At 34.8% G+C, this 15,616-nt stretch overlaps 1 pseudogene; it reads left to right on the top strand.

Moving 5' to 3' along the window:
• The first annotated feature begins 5,993 nt into the window (after positions 1-5,993).
• LOC149198398 (cysteine-rich receptor-like protein kinase 15) overlaps positions 5,994-15,616 on the top strand; it is an 87,602-nt pseudogene continuing 77,979 nt past the window's right edge.

Genomic DNA, 15,616 nt, shown 5'->3' with positions numbered 1-15,616 from the left:
CTGATTGTTGACCTATTTACCAATAATAATATAAAATTGGGGTTTATAAATAAAAAATAAAAATGGAATGAACATAAGCTAAAAGTTGTCGGGTTGGTTGTCACAAGGTCAACACGTGAAAGACTCAGCGAACTCTTCAAAATATCTTGAAGCGTGGGTCGGCGGATACAAATTTCTATAATTTTGATAAAATCATTTTTTAGTTGTGATGAAATAAAAGAATGTGTACACTATTCACAAAATATTAAATGGTAGTTTGGTAACCACAAGTGGCACACTATGATTCCCTAAAAAAACTAATTTATCTAAATGAGTTGTCCAGCAGGTAAGCGCTTAATTGCACCGCCTTCATTGGAATTAGACCAATAATAAATGTGCTATTTTTTTGTCATCCGCAAACCATAAAGCTGCCGTTTAAGGAGAATCCGATTTGTCAAAGATTTCGTCATATAGAGCTTCTCAAGCTTTGATCACAGACCTGCGGCGGTTTTCTCTACAATGTTGAACAGAACATTGTCCGCCAGACATAACCGAATTGTGCTCAGAGCTCTATCGTCCATCTCATCCCATTCATCCTCCGTCATGGAAGGAGGCCTTTTGTTTTTCCCCAACAGTGCTTTCACCACACCTTGTTGAACCAGCAGATCGTGCATCTTTACCTTCCAGATCTCGAAATTATTTTTCCCATTAAATTTTTCTATTTCAAAATGGGCACTCTGAGGTTTGGCCATCTCGTCTAAAAAACAAAGAATCTCCAATTTCAATTTTATAAAAAACAAAATGGAATGTCAATAAATGCCTATGCCTCAGATTATCTTCGCCTTTTTTTTTAAAACAAAATCAACAACCCCCGGTGTTTTTGCTGTTTAAACCTCAGATTATCATGTAAAATACAAATGGCGCTTGTCAATAATTACAAGAACCGCGCCAAATGAAAAACGATGTAAGGAATGACTTTTTGGCGCGTTTATACCTTTAAAATTCGCGCTAACCAGAGAATTGGCGTATTGGCGCACTTAAATAATGTTTTTCTGCGCTAATTCAGTTGGTTGGCGTGACTGGTATTGAATTACTCGCGCCAAGCAGGAAACGCACCAAAAAACAAAAAACGCACTCACCAAAATTTCCTGGGTGTTTTGGCATTACACGCAGGTCCTGGCAGCTCCAACGCACAGCAGCATACCCACGGTGGTTCAATTCCACGCAGCTGTGCGTATGGTTTACCTCCACGTATGGAAACGCTGTGTATATAACTTAACCATGCAGTTTTAACATACCTCCATCTGCACGCAGGTGTCACCGCACGCTGTTTTATAACAACTCCACGCAGCACCAATATATCCACTCCACGCCGTTTTCAAAATATATCCATGTTGTTTTTAATATATATTCCCACGCACCAATATCCACGCTGTTGGAAATATATATATACCCACGCAGGTTTTTTTTTTAATTTAATTCACACCGTTTTCAATACACATCCACGCTGATATATAACATAACCACGCCTTTAATGTAAATCCGCACCGTTTTAATATGTATCAACGCCGTTTTTAGTTATATATTCACGCTGCTTGTAAATACATACCCACGTTGTTTGTTGTTCAATGATGTGCTAACAGCACTTTGGAATTGATACGTATTGCAATGACAAAATTTGTCCACGTAGATGCTGGTAAATTTCTCCACGCAGACGCTGGAATTTCTCCACGCAGGTCCACGCTGATCTGGTGTGCACAACGCTCCAGTCATACGCACCTCCAGCACACAATCTCAGCGCCTCCAATATGCAAGTCCAATCTTGCCTCCAACTTGCTCTGATACCAATTGTTGGAAATCAGATGCACAGCGGACTATAAAATATATACACAGCAAAAAATTCAAGCACATAAAGACACAGGAATTAACGTGGTTCACCCAACCAATCTGGGCTACGTCCACACAACTAAGGCATCAGCAATATTTTATTATTCAAACATGAGATTACATAAAACTCTCACACTCTCTCTCCCAGCTATCCGTATGACAACCTATTTTATAGCAAGGAGAATCTAACTGCCTCCCACATCAAATTTAGGATGCATTAATTTTCTCCCAACAATGTGGACCTAATCCAGCGACAGATATCTATTGTTATCACACACTGGGATTCTTTCCTATTTTATCTAAAACAGAAAAGTCTCAACACTTTCTTCATTTGAGAGATTTTTTTCCCTTAATCCAGATAATAAGGTGAAAAATCTAATTGGCTAGTAGTACTCTGCTCAATATTTAGGTATTTTCAATTTTACGGAGAGCGTATGACTTGCATTGGTTTGTGTAAGGTAATAAATAAGAGTAATAAGAATGTTTGTGTAAGGTAATAAATAAGAGTAATAAGAATGTTAAAATTTTGTTGAGTTAAATTTTGGAATATGATTTGTATTTGTTTGTGTAAGGTAATAAATGAAAGTACAAAATTATTGTGTTGAGTTAAATTTTGGAATATTATAATAGCAATCATATTTTGTTAATGTTTCGAATTTTAAAAGGGATTTATCATGAAGAATTTTGAATGATTTATAGAAGAGTTAGAGTTCTGAAACCGAGGGGATACAAGGAATGAGATCACTTTACTCAAACAAATTAAGATTAAAGCTTAAGGAAGAACAAGGGACCTTGAATTTCTTAACTATTTATTTATTTTTCCTTGAATTTTTTATGGAGGGGATACATGGAATGTGATCACTTTACTCAAAAAAACTTAGAATTAGAATTGCACGAAGAACAACCGACCTTGAATTTCTTAACTATTTATTTATCTTCCCTTGAATATCAATGTCTTATAGAGGGGATACATGGAATGTGATCAGTTTACTTAAAAAATTTAGGATTAAAATTGCAAGAAGAACAACCAACCTTGAATTTCTTAACTATTTATTTATCTTCCCTTGAATTTCAAGAACAACCAATCTTGAATTTTCTAACTATTTATCTATCTTCCCTTGAATTCCTTACGAATGGGATATATGGAATGTGATCACTTTACAGGAAAAATTTAGGATTAAAATTGCATGAAGAAAGCTGAACTTGAATTTCTTAGCTATTTATTTATCTTCCCCTCTAGCTCTTCTATCATCCACTATGGATCCCCTTGGGATTGACAAAGTATGATTACTACAATGGATATTCCCAAATTTAACTCAATAGTAATTAACCACATAAATATGAAAGAGAGGGAATACATGGAATGAGATCACTTTATTAAAATTCCACGAACAACAACAGATCTTGATTTTTTTTTTTAACTGTAACTATTTCATCTTCTGCTCTAGCGCTTCTATCATTCATTTGATAATGGATCCCCTTTGGGATTCGAAACATCGAAAAAGTATGATTACTACAGTGGATATTCCGAAATTTAACTCCACAAAAATTAACCATAGAAATCTGAAATCCAATATTAAAATTTTATATTTTTCTTAGATTTTTTCTTTTTAAATTTGATAGAGATTTTTTGAAATTATAAGTTTGAGTAGTGAACTTTCCATAATAGAAGTATTTTAAGCCCTTTCATCAAATATAATAAAAATATTTAAAATATAAAAAACATATATAACACTCAATTTTATTATTTAAAAAAAAATATTAAAATTTTCATTAAATAATAATAATAAATATTTTTATGTAATAGTATTTTTCTATAGCTTATATATTTATTATTTAAATAATATTTTAAAATATATAAATAAATTTAAAATTAAACATTTTTGAAACATTTAAATTATTAAATTTTACACCTATAATAATATTTATAAAACTTAGTAAAAAATAATAAAAATATAGAAAACTTAAAATTTAAATTTTAGTTTTGTAAACGTAAAACTTTTTATTTGTTTTTATATATAAAGTTAAAGTGTGATGTTCCTATGTCGTAGATGATATGATATGATAAGAGGTAGTCGTAGTGATAATCAAATGGATAATAATTTTTTATACAATTTTAAAAAGTGAAAGATTAATTTTTGTTTTTAACTAATTTTAATTTTGGAAAATTTTATTTCAAATATATTGTAAGAATGAACATTTTTGTACATTATTGATTAGTGATATAATTTTTCAAATTGTTATTTTGAAAATTGATTCAAAGTTAATATTTTGATGGTGGATGTTTTTGAGTCACACTCAAAACTAGTTATCAAAACAATAATAACAAGTGCTATTTGTACCTGCTTTTAAATATAGAGAAATTGAAATTGAAATTGTTGAAAATTGAAACTATTATATTCATCCATTAGTATAAGAATAATTGCACATTTTATATATCTCAAATTTATTTTTAGACTTCTTAAATTAAGTTAAAGTATAGCCTATAGATGTCAATTAAAAATAATTAAATTCCAAGAATAACAAATGTTGTAATACTTGACTTCGCAGACTCATGGATGAGAGCCCAATTGAGAATTTGAAGCCAGTTTTTTTGGACACATGGCCCACGATATCATTCATAAAATATGAGCAAATACCAAAATCAACTTTGATACAACCACAAATCCCACTCTCTTAACAACTTGGGCAATTTATATTGGATTTACAGATAAAATACTAGAGCGTGAATAAGAATGGTGATTTGGAGGTTACATATGTTTTTAGGTAATTCACTAAAAATATGGTATAAAGTATATAAATGTTGGCAATAATCTTATCCAAGGTAGCTAGATCCATAATCTTTAGACCAATTGGAATTCTCTTCCACTTCCACTTAGCCTAATATTTTGATTATAAAACCAAAAAAAAAAAAAACATTAACCTAAAAAGAAAAGAAACAATAATAATTAGAAAAAAAGATATATTTAATCTCATTTATATGAGAGTAATATTAAAATTTCACATCCACTTTTGAATGGATTATTTTTTTATATTGATATGAATTTTATATATTATGTTTTAATAGAAACTTAAAATTAACAATTTTCTAATAAAATTTATTAGATGACAAATCATTTATATATCAAGATTAATATTGATTTTTTATAGGTTTTTTTAAAAGAAGTTTTTAAAAAATTTATAGCCTTTATGATTTTTCTTTTAGGTTTTTTCAAAAAAATTAAAAAAAACCATAAAAATTAAATTAAAAAGAAATAAAACTAAAAAAATTAACAACTATTAAATTAAAAAATTACTAAAAAGCACTTCAACTAATCCATTTACAAATAAATAAATAAATTAATCAATTTACACATAGTAAATTTAAATAATAATAAAAAATACCAAAAACAAATTAATAATAATCAATTAAAGACAAAATTGGATGCATTATATCGTACCTACCCAGTATAACAATATAGTTATCATTAATTAATGATAATAAGCTGACCACGATAACTAAAACAACGCATGATAATTGTCCTTAATATTAAATTATATTTTTATAATAAATCTTACAGGTTCTCATTCAATTAAAAATAGAAGATATGTACAGGATTCTCTTCGGTGGACTGAAAGCTACATTGTACGGGCCTTCCTTCAATATTTATCTTTTATCACTGCAGAGACTTGGACTTGGACTTTACTGATTATTTACGGATTATTCCGAGTCGTCGAGGGAATCTAGTCATTTTGGGTGAGCCATTCCTGAATCCGGCGAAGCAACACAGGTATGGTTTCCATTAGTTTTCATGAATTTGCCGATGCATCACAGTTATAGTTTCCGTCGATTTATTTATTTTCATATTCTACTTTTAACATGGTTTCATTGATTCTGGGTAGTCCCTATACGTTATTTATCCATACTGAGCACATTAAATCCATGGGAAACTTATAAACATGGTCTATGCATCTGCTGATTAAGCGTACGATATTAGTGCAGAGTAAATTAGAATTTTGAGAGGCACTGATATTGGCTAATCCTTACACTGTAGGTTTTCCATTCTCCATTGGCCATGACAATCCTCCATGGGAAAGTCTCATGGTCGACTCTCCTCGTGAGTGAAACTATTAAGCTATGCTATGGAATGGCAGTTCTCTTGATGATCATTACTCTTCCGTCGCAGATTTGCAAGGCACAAAATTATTCTACATGCCACCACAGTGTCAACTATACAAAAGGCAGTAAGTTTGAGGAAAATCTGAATACAGTGATGGATACGCTTATTAAAGACACGGCCCAGAAAAGGTATAACACTTCTGAGTATGGCCGAAGTCCTAACCAAATATATGGCCTCCTACAATGTCGAGGAGACACAACACTCGATCAGTGCTACAGTTGTTCACAACAAGTAAACACTACTCTTCGACAAACGTGTGGTAATGCAGCCGGAGGTTTAATTTGGTTTGATTACTGCTTTTTACGTTATGAGAACTATAGTTTCTTCGGACAATTGGATACCACTGATCATTGGTATCTTTGCAATCTAGGGAATGTGTCACCTAGCCCAGATGCCTTTGATCAGGCTCTTAGTAACCTATTCAATAAGTTGTCAAATGAAGCAGCATCTGGATCTAAATTTTATGCTTCTGGAATGACTAATGATTCCTTGGTTCGAACGATTTACGCTCTGGTCCAGTGCACCCGAGATATTTCTATTGACAACTGCAAAACGTGTCTGTCCCAAACAATCAGATTTATTTTTCAACATTACGCTGGAAGTCAAGGAGGTCAGGATTTGATGGCAAACTGCATAGTTCGCTATGAAATGTATCCATTCTTTAATTCGATTTCGTCTCCACCTCCTGCAGGAGCGCCAGCTAATAATCCGGTGCCTGCTACAGGATCGAATCAGATCACACCATCGAGTCATAGTACGCATAACAACAGGTCTTCAAACAAATTACCCATAATTTTAGGTGTTGCTGGCGGCTTGGTTCTAGTGTTATTATTGGTATGCGTATTTGCAACTTGGAGGAGATTGAATTCTCCAGTTGGAAGTAGATCTGAAGGTATTGTATAAATTATTTGGTTGGGTTTTGATTTTATGTATTTTAGATTTACTACATATAGAGGTACACTAAGAGAGTTGACGGATCCCCTAAGTCCTTATGTGCATAACATAGAATGCGTCCTCTTATATCGCTATCAAAATATGATATGATGGATCATCACAGTTACAATTTATTTGCTCCGCTAGACTATTGTTAAAGTTTAGTTTTTGAACAAGGTTTTTCATAAAAATCTTCTTCAGTAAAACTGCCAAATGATTGCAAGAGCAAGTTAGACACATTCAATTTTTGCCCCTATTTTTTTTTAATCATGTAGCTGTTTATTTTGGTTGTCTAGGTCATGGACAAGTCGAGGAGGACACATTAATCGATCAGGATCGGCAAATTGTGTTTACCATGGATACACTGATTGCTGCTACAGAAAATTTTCATGAGAATAATAAGCTTGGAGGTGGTGGATTTGGGGCTGTATACAAGGTAAAATCCTGAATTATCGTATTCGGTGGACAATATCTTCATGCATATACTTGTTGGAAATTTCTGGTGATTTCAAACACAAAAGACCAGAGAAACACTCTGATACCACTGTTGGGAATTTTTTTGGTAAAATTCCAAAAACAAAAGACATAACACAATACAGAGAATGATACAGGAATTTCTGATAATTCTAGAACAAAAAAAAAAATCACTTGAACAAAGTATTAACTCTGTTTTACAACACACATGATCTTTACACATGATCTTGTTGCCGACAGAATTTCAGCTTGGTGAAGACAAAGTTTCAACAACACACATAAAAACTTGTATTCTCTAAAAGACTGCTGTTACAAAAAAAACATCTTCCTCTTAACAGAGGGATTCACAACTGTCTATGCTTTGAAAAGCATCTTCTTCTTAACAGATGGATTCACAACTACCTATGCCTTGAAAAGCATCTTCCTCTTAACAGAGGGATTCACCAATCTATGCTGAAGATCTTCCTCTTGACAGAGGGATTCACCAAGAGACTGCTTCAAGTGCAGTTCCAAAACCAAAACATTCATGTTGCTGTGACAAAACAACCAGAAACTTTTTCTGCACTGCTGTGCATTCCCATCTCATTGCTATGCTACGCTGCTGCGTATTACATTTCATGTTCAACAATAAAACTTATATTCACATGCGCTGCGCTTCTACCTTCTCTCCACAAAACAAATTACATTCAAAATCTGCACTGCTGTGCATTTTTCCCTTTTCTGCTCTCTGCTATGCTACTGCGTATTCTCTGCTGCACTGTTATGCCATCTTCTTTGCTGCGTCTACCCCACACTGCTGTGTCTGCTTCTTTTGCACTGCTGTGCCTCCTTTGCTGCGTCTACTTTTCAGCGCCTCTATCTCTATTTTCTACACTGCTGTGTCTTCTGCTCCGCACTACTGTGCCATCTCCTTATACTAGAAACACTTTTCTTCACACTGCTGCGTGGGTTACAATTCTCTGCACACACATGGAATAATACATTATCTGCATTACATAAACTATGCTCGGAGGGGTCATAACTTTCTACCAACCGCTTTAACTCTCTGACAGAGTCTCTGCTAGAATCTGCTGCTAGAGTGAACAAAATCTGATCTTCTCGGACATTCTGCTGTGCTTCTTGAGTCGGTTGTGTGGAAACCCATAACTGATAAATGCTTTGCGGCCGGCTCAAGGCATGTTCTTCTCTGGTAGCTGTAGACCTGCTGGAGCTGGATGCAAGAAACCCATAATCCTTTTAATGCACCTGCACGTGGCGCGTCCTTCTTGTTCTCGGCCATGCTGTTGATTTAAATGCAGTAGCTGAGAATTCATTGCGCAGGTAGCTGAATCGCAACCTGCTTCTTTGCGTGTCCAAAAATCGGGTAACTTGAACAAATGGATCGGTTTGACTAATGGTGCGATCTACGATAGCTCAGGTCGCATCGCATCGCGAACTCAAGGCAAAGGGTTAACGCGCAGGGGTTTTGCGATCAGAGATCTGCGATCTCATCGCATCATCACATCGCATCATCATCGTCGCAGCGCAGGGGACAAGGAACGGAGGGGGCAGCGACCTGCGATCTGTGCGATCTGCAATGGATCACATTGCAAGTGGAAAGCTGACTGTTTTGCATACGCTATTGCTGTTCAACTGTTTCTGCAGTTGAAATTACATTCCAACAATACTTTTGTCTGAATCTTTTTAGGGAACTACTGAAAATGGAAAAGAAATAGCTATGAAGAAGTTGTCCTTACAATCTCGGCAAGGAAAGAAATAATTTCTAAATGAAGTTAAACTTGTGGCCAAAATTCAACATAGGAATCTTGTGAACCTACTAGGCTATTGCACAGAAGGGTTGGAACGGTTGCTTGTTTATGAGTACTTATCAAATAAGAGTCTCGATAAAATCCTATTCAGTAAGTTATTCACATTTTATTTTGATATATATAATTCTGTCATGATAAGTGATTAGTGTACTGTATCCATGGACACAGATACAAACAAACACAACCAGCTTGATGGGCAGAAATGCTACAACATAATGGTGGGAGTAGCTCGTGGGCTTCTCTATTTGCACGAGGATTCTCAACTGCGGATTATTCATCGGGATATTAAAGCAAGCAATATTTTGTTGGACGAAAATCTGAATGCTAAGATAGCAGATTTCGGCTTAGCAAGACTCTTTCCTAAAGATCAGAGTCATGTCAGCACAAGAGTTACTGGAACTTAGTAAGATTTCAAAACAATTATCATCCTTACACACTGTCAAATGCTATTCACATTTGGAGATGTATATGTTTTACTTCTGTGATGTCGACTTAAAGAGGATTGAAAGTATTGTAAATTTTACATTGTGAAAAATTACTTTTGAAGATTTACCTTGGTTATGTTTTAATTTTCCAAGATCCGGGAATACCTTCTTTGTTCTGTTTTAATTTTCCAATTTCCAGGAATACAGTTGTCTTTGCAAATAGCTTGCAGTTGATCGTTACCCAATTCCTAAAATTTCACTTTCCATATAATCTTTGACATTGTAATTTGGATATGCAGTGGGTATATGGCACTAGAGTATGCTATGCATGGGCAATTATCTGTAAAAGCATATGTCTATAGCTTTGGCGTTCTTCTTTTGGAACTTATTACAGGAAGGAAAAACAGTGATAATAATCTTTCACTTGATATGCAGACGCTTTTAGAATGGGTGAGATATTCTGATATTGTTCTAATTTTATGTCCAACTGAGCTTATTCACCTCATCTAGGTTATGCAATTTTGTTCCGAAAGTCATTTTTCACTGGAATTTGGCTATTATGTTTTTCAAAAAATCTAATTATAGAAATATTTAAATCTCTGTGAACACCATAAAAAAGATCCCTGCGGCATCCAAAAAAAATTACCCAAAATATCAATTTTTTGTAAACCAAACTACTGAAACTTAATAACTTAATAGCATGGGTTCATCTATCACTACTACACCAAGGGCACTTTTGAGACATTTTTTTGAGACAAAACAAATCTTTTGTCTCAAAAAAGGTCTTTTGTCTCAAAAACTCATTTTTTATTTTACATTCAAAATTAATATCAATTGATTTGTCTCAAATATAAGGTTTAAGACAAAAATAGGTTGAGACAAAAATATTTTAAGACAAAACGTTATGTTTAAGACAAAAATAGTTTAAGACAAAAATATTTTAAGACAAAAGTAGTTTGAGACAAAAATATTTTAAGACAAAAATTTATATTTAAGACAAAAATAATTTAAGACGAAAATATTTTGAGACAAAACTTTATATTTAAGACAAAAGTAGTTTGAGATAAAAATTTAAAGACAAAAATAGTTTAAGACAAAATTATTTTAAGACAAAAACAATTTAAGACAAAATTAGTTTTAGACAAAAACAATTTAAGACAAAATTAGTTTAAGACAAAACTTTATATTTAAGACAAAAATATTTTAAGACAAAACTTTATATTTAATACAATGACCACTTTAGATCAAACCTATCTTTATGCTTTTATCTTTACATAGAATATGTCATCTTCGGGCATGGGGTAATCACTTGTCATGCAAAGGGAGGTTTGAAATGCTTAAAGGGGAAATATTTATGAGAATGATACATGTTTAACACTCATTTCACACACTCTTACACAAGTGTCGCCTTTATCCTCCCGAAGTCTATAATCGAAGCTGCAATTGTCGTAAGCTGCCACAAAGGTTGTTGCATTAAGTGAAGTATGTGTTATATGTTCTAGATGGTCTATGTTGTATCGATAAGTTTTCAAGTGTGTGATCGTAGTGAAGTTTTATCACTATTCACATAAGTTCCATTGATCCCACACTTAGCTAAATTTCGGAGTTTCCTTAGCAACCTAGCCTCATCCAACTTTCTTGAACTACATACTTCACATATGTAACCCTCAAGCTTTTCTGTTGCTTGTTCAAACTGTGCAATGCGCAGAAATCCCAACCTCCCTTACCATTCAAAAATGCACGGTGGTTTCCTCCAGTGTCCTTCCCTCAGCCGGAACCCACTGGCTCCAAAAACTATGCAGTTTTGTCCCTTGACTACCCAGTTTTCCTTGCATCCTGAAATTGCATAGATGTGTCCTCCCAGGGCCTCATCCCAAGTAGTGCCTTACATCCTAAAACTGTGTAAATGTGTCCTCCCAAGGCCTCATCCCGCAAAAATCACTGCCCACTGAAACTACACAATTATGTCTCTCACGGGACACGAAGAAAGATGACATGATAGATGACTCTCAAGGAGCTGAGGAGAAAAATAAGCAGACCAAGAAACCCAAGGTATGATAGAATATTAGGACCGCATGAAGACTCCATCTGATGCATAACCCTTTGGAGGCTAGGTATGGAAAACAAAGCACGTCTTTTGAAATACACCTCCTAATGTAGCTTAAAAGTTTGCTTATCATTGTCGTATCATTCTATCTTCAATGACATTCATGGTTGCAAGAACTAAAATTCATTCCATGTGTTTGATCTACGTGTCTTACTCCCTTTCACTTGTTTATTAAATAGCTTAGAAGATGAAGAGTATTACCACTTGTTTATTTAAGCTACTGAGGTTGTGACCAACATGATCTTATGACTAACCAGGCATGATGCAAGGCATCCTTAGTGGGATGAAAGATGTTTGATGATAAATATGTAGTCAGTACACTCCTCTGCATTACTCCTTTGCATTAATCCTTGCTTTGTATCTTGCATGTACCCTCACTGCTTGTCAGATTTGGCTACCTGCTGCCAATAGTCTCTTAGCTCTTTCCTGACAAAGCAGGTGAAGGAATTTCCTTCAACCTGATTTCTTTGAGGCTCTTCATAGAAATTATGGAGCTAAGAGAAGGAGACGTGGAATCTCACTATCAAACTCTTGAAAATACTTTGCATGTTCGAATATATCCAAAGAATTAAGCTATCACTCAACAACATTGTCAATCTTGGAAGACTTAAGAAAGATCACATCTCTAGATATTATAAACTTCTTATTCACTTCATCATGGAGATGGTATGCTTTGGAGGTATGAGTACCCAAAGAAGATACATTTGTGACTCCTTGCACTGAGTTTTTTAATCTATTCCTTAGGTAGGAAGGCATAATATGAGGAACCAAAAACCCTGAGATGCCTCACCGAAGGAATGTGGCCATACCACATTTCATAGGGAGCCTTGTTTCTAATAGCAAGAGTTGGACACCTATTATTTATATACACAACACATAGAACCACATCAGCCCAAACCCTTATGAACTTAACATGTGAACTATGCCAAGTTCATAGTGAAAGTAATACATTCCAATGAACTATGTTTTGAAAAATGCAGCAAGAAATTCTCAATTTGATTTTTCCTTGATTAAATTGAAAAAATTCAAATTTCCACATCAACAGACAACTTGGATGATGTTAACTTGTGTGGCATGGCTTGTGTCATCTAGTTTACTCAATAAATTTGAGTTGGAGGAGTTAGAGTTCAGTTCTGCATATTCAATTGCTAACTTGTGGCAATAAAGGTCAATTATCCCAGGTTGTTGTCAGTTAAACTAGTTCTAACTTTTGGAGGAACTAGTGGAATGTCATTTAAGCAGTGGGACTTCATTCAAACTCGGTGATAATCTAGTTAACTGATCAATCAACCCAAAATAGTTGGGGAATGCAGAGAATTCAAGTCCCCTAAAATTGGTGGAGATTCGAAGGTAGTTTTAATTTCTTGTAGCTTACACAGTTGCAAGAACTTTCTATAACCATAGTGGAGGAGATAGCTTGATTATGAGATTCTTGTGAAATTAGAGAGTGAATGATTGTTGGTAGAATTAATAGCCTACCAGCAATTTGTTTTGCACCACACTTGTTATAGATATTTTTGGGCCCTACAACCCCAAGCATAAAATATCCATAAACTAAGGGCTCCTAAGTCCCTAAAAGTGTTGTTTCAACCCCTAAAGGAACAAGATCAACTGATTACAGCTTCTCCCAGAAGTTCTCCATGAAAAACTACTCAGAACCGGTCAAAACAGGATCATTACACTTGCTCCATGGCCAAGGTGCGTTGCATCTCACCTAAGTACACTAGGTGGGTGCATTGCATTTCAAAAAGCCCTTCTATTGGGTGCGATGAGTGAGAAGAGACAAATGGCAGTGTCATTCTGCAAGGTGGAAAAGCATGGAATCTTCCAGAAGTTTCCTCTGAATTCAACCAAGGATGAGTACGAGATCCTCAATATCCAAGTGGAAGCAAGAACTATCAGTGGGAGGACACTAGTCAAATCACAAGCTAACTCATCTCCATTACAGATATCTATATATGGATCCCTCATTCTAGAGATCCAGAGGCTGGAATTTTGCATCTGTTAAGGAATTGTTGTTGGTTTCTTGAGGTAACATCAGTGTATGTTGGGTGATCTAAGCTTTGTATGAGGTGAAAGGATGGCTTTTCTTGTCAAGAGGATGATGCTGGGTCAGAACAGCTGGTTGTAACTCTCTTGGCTCTTTCTTGATTATCAATAAAGCTATTCTAGTTTTCTTCCATACTCTTATGTAATTTATGTTTTGTGCATTTGTATGGTCAATTTACATCTGACCCTAGATTGTTTATGATAATAGATCTATGTTCTTGTATAGTTTTATGTTTCTTTGAACCTGCAGGTACTCTGTGAAGCTGGGTATATGAGAATGCAAGTAGCAAAAGACTATCAGAAGAGAGAGGAACTGAACAAGGAGTCTAGCGCAAGACAGAGGTTGGTCATCCTTATTCTTCTCTCATCTATTCTTCATAAAAGGAAATGAAAGTAGACTTTACTTTGTTTGTTTCTAAGGCAGCTACCACACCTTAGTGGGATAGAGCAGTTCTATATAGACACTTTTCCCTGTAACAAAATGGCGACTCCACTGGGGAGCGAATAGATTGTTTGTTTATCTACATTTGTTTACTTTATAAACTTACAGATGGAGCCTGAAGCTAAGCCAGATAGCCTTCGAACTACATTCATTTTACGAATGCAAAGTAGATCAACGCTACTTCAGTCAATCTCCAGGTTTTGTTTATGAATTAAACACTTGATCTACAAGCTCTCTAATTGCCCTTTGTGGTGGCCTTGATAACCTCATTAGATCCACCCCTGTTGTTGAGTTAATGATTACCATTTTCACGGCCAAAAACCCTGAACTAAACTGTAAACTGTGACTCGGAGCCCGCTCAAAGTCTCGTCTCTGGACCAGCGCACCCTCTATTATGAGAAACTGCCTTTTAGCACACTTCGCAAGTGAGGAACCTGCGCTGCATTTCAGTTTCCCTTTGTTACAGGTGCACTAATCAGACTGAACTTTGTCACTGAATTTTGGTTTCTGTGTTCACTCCTTTCAGTTCTATTCTTGAATTTTGCAGCATGTGATCAATACACCTCTGTCTGAAACCCTTTTCCTTGCTGTTATTCCGCCTCCAATGTGCAAAGAGCTGTGAATATTTTAAGTGTATTTTAGTCATTTTCAGTTCTCCTTTTGCAAAAAAGTAACATAATCTAGCTGTCGTCATTCAATTTGAAAGTGTCGTAACTGTCGTTTTCAGCCATAGATAGCAATTCTCCTATTTGGTAGTTGATTATATGATTTACTATTGCATATGATTTGAATTTGTGATTTTTTAAAGTGTCAAAAAGCAATATTTCATTTCAAAATCGTTGAGTGTCTCTTTTACCCTCACTTCTTTTTGAAAAGAAAGTTGTTAATTACAGTCGCTTTAAAAGTAATTCAAATCTGCACATAAGATTTCTTTTTATCATCTACATATTAAGAAAGTCGAAAAAATACATGCATGTGCATTTGCATTTAGACGGTTTGATTGGTTTGATTTAGGAAAGTGCATATAGTGTGTGCTCTTTGCTCTTTGTTGAAAGAAATTTGTCTATCTTTCCTTAGTAGCTAGGATTTTCATGGCATAAAGAAGATAAAATGTTTGTTTATCGTCTTAGATTGCATTTTAGGAATTGTATCTATACATCACGCGGTGAACCCAAAAGGCAAATTTCATAAACAAGATCAACTATAAAATAAATTGAATGAATCTAACAACGCTTTGGAACCTGACGCAACATCTAGGGGTCTAGGATAGAGACGTGTTCTAGTGTCGTAAAACGTGGTAACTATCGCTTTCATTGTTGGTTGGGTGATTCCTCCACTTTGAGACGACAAGT

This window comes from Pinus tabuliformis, chromosome 2_1 (genome assembly GCF_031772625.1).
Source record: "Pinus tabuliformis cultivar Carrire ecotype Pingquan chromosome 2_1, CPIR1, whole genome shotgun sequence".
NCBI lineage: Eukaryota > Viridiplantae > Streptophyta > Pinopsida > Pinales > Pinaceae > Pinus > Pinus tabuliformis.
This window is presented reverse-complemented; position numbering and strand designations above follow the sequence as displayed.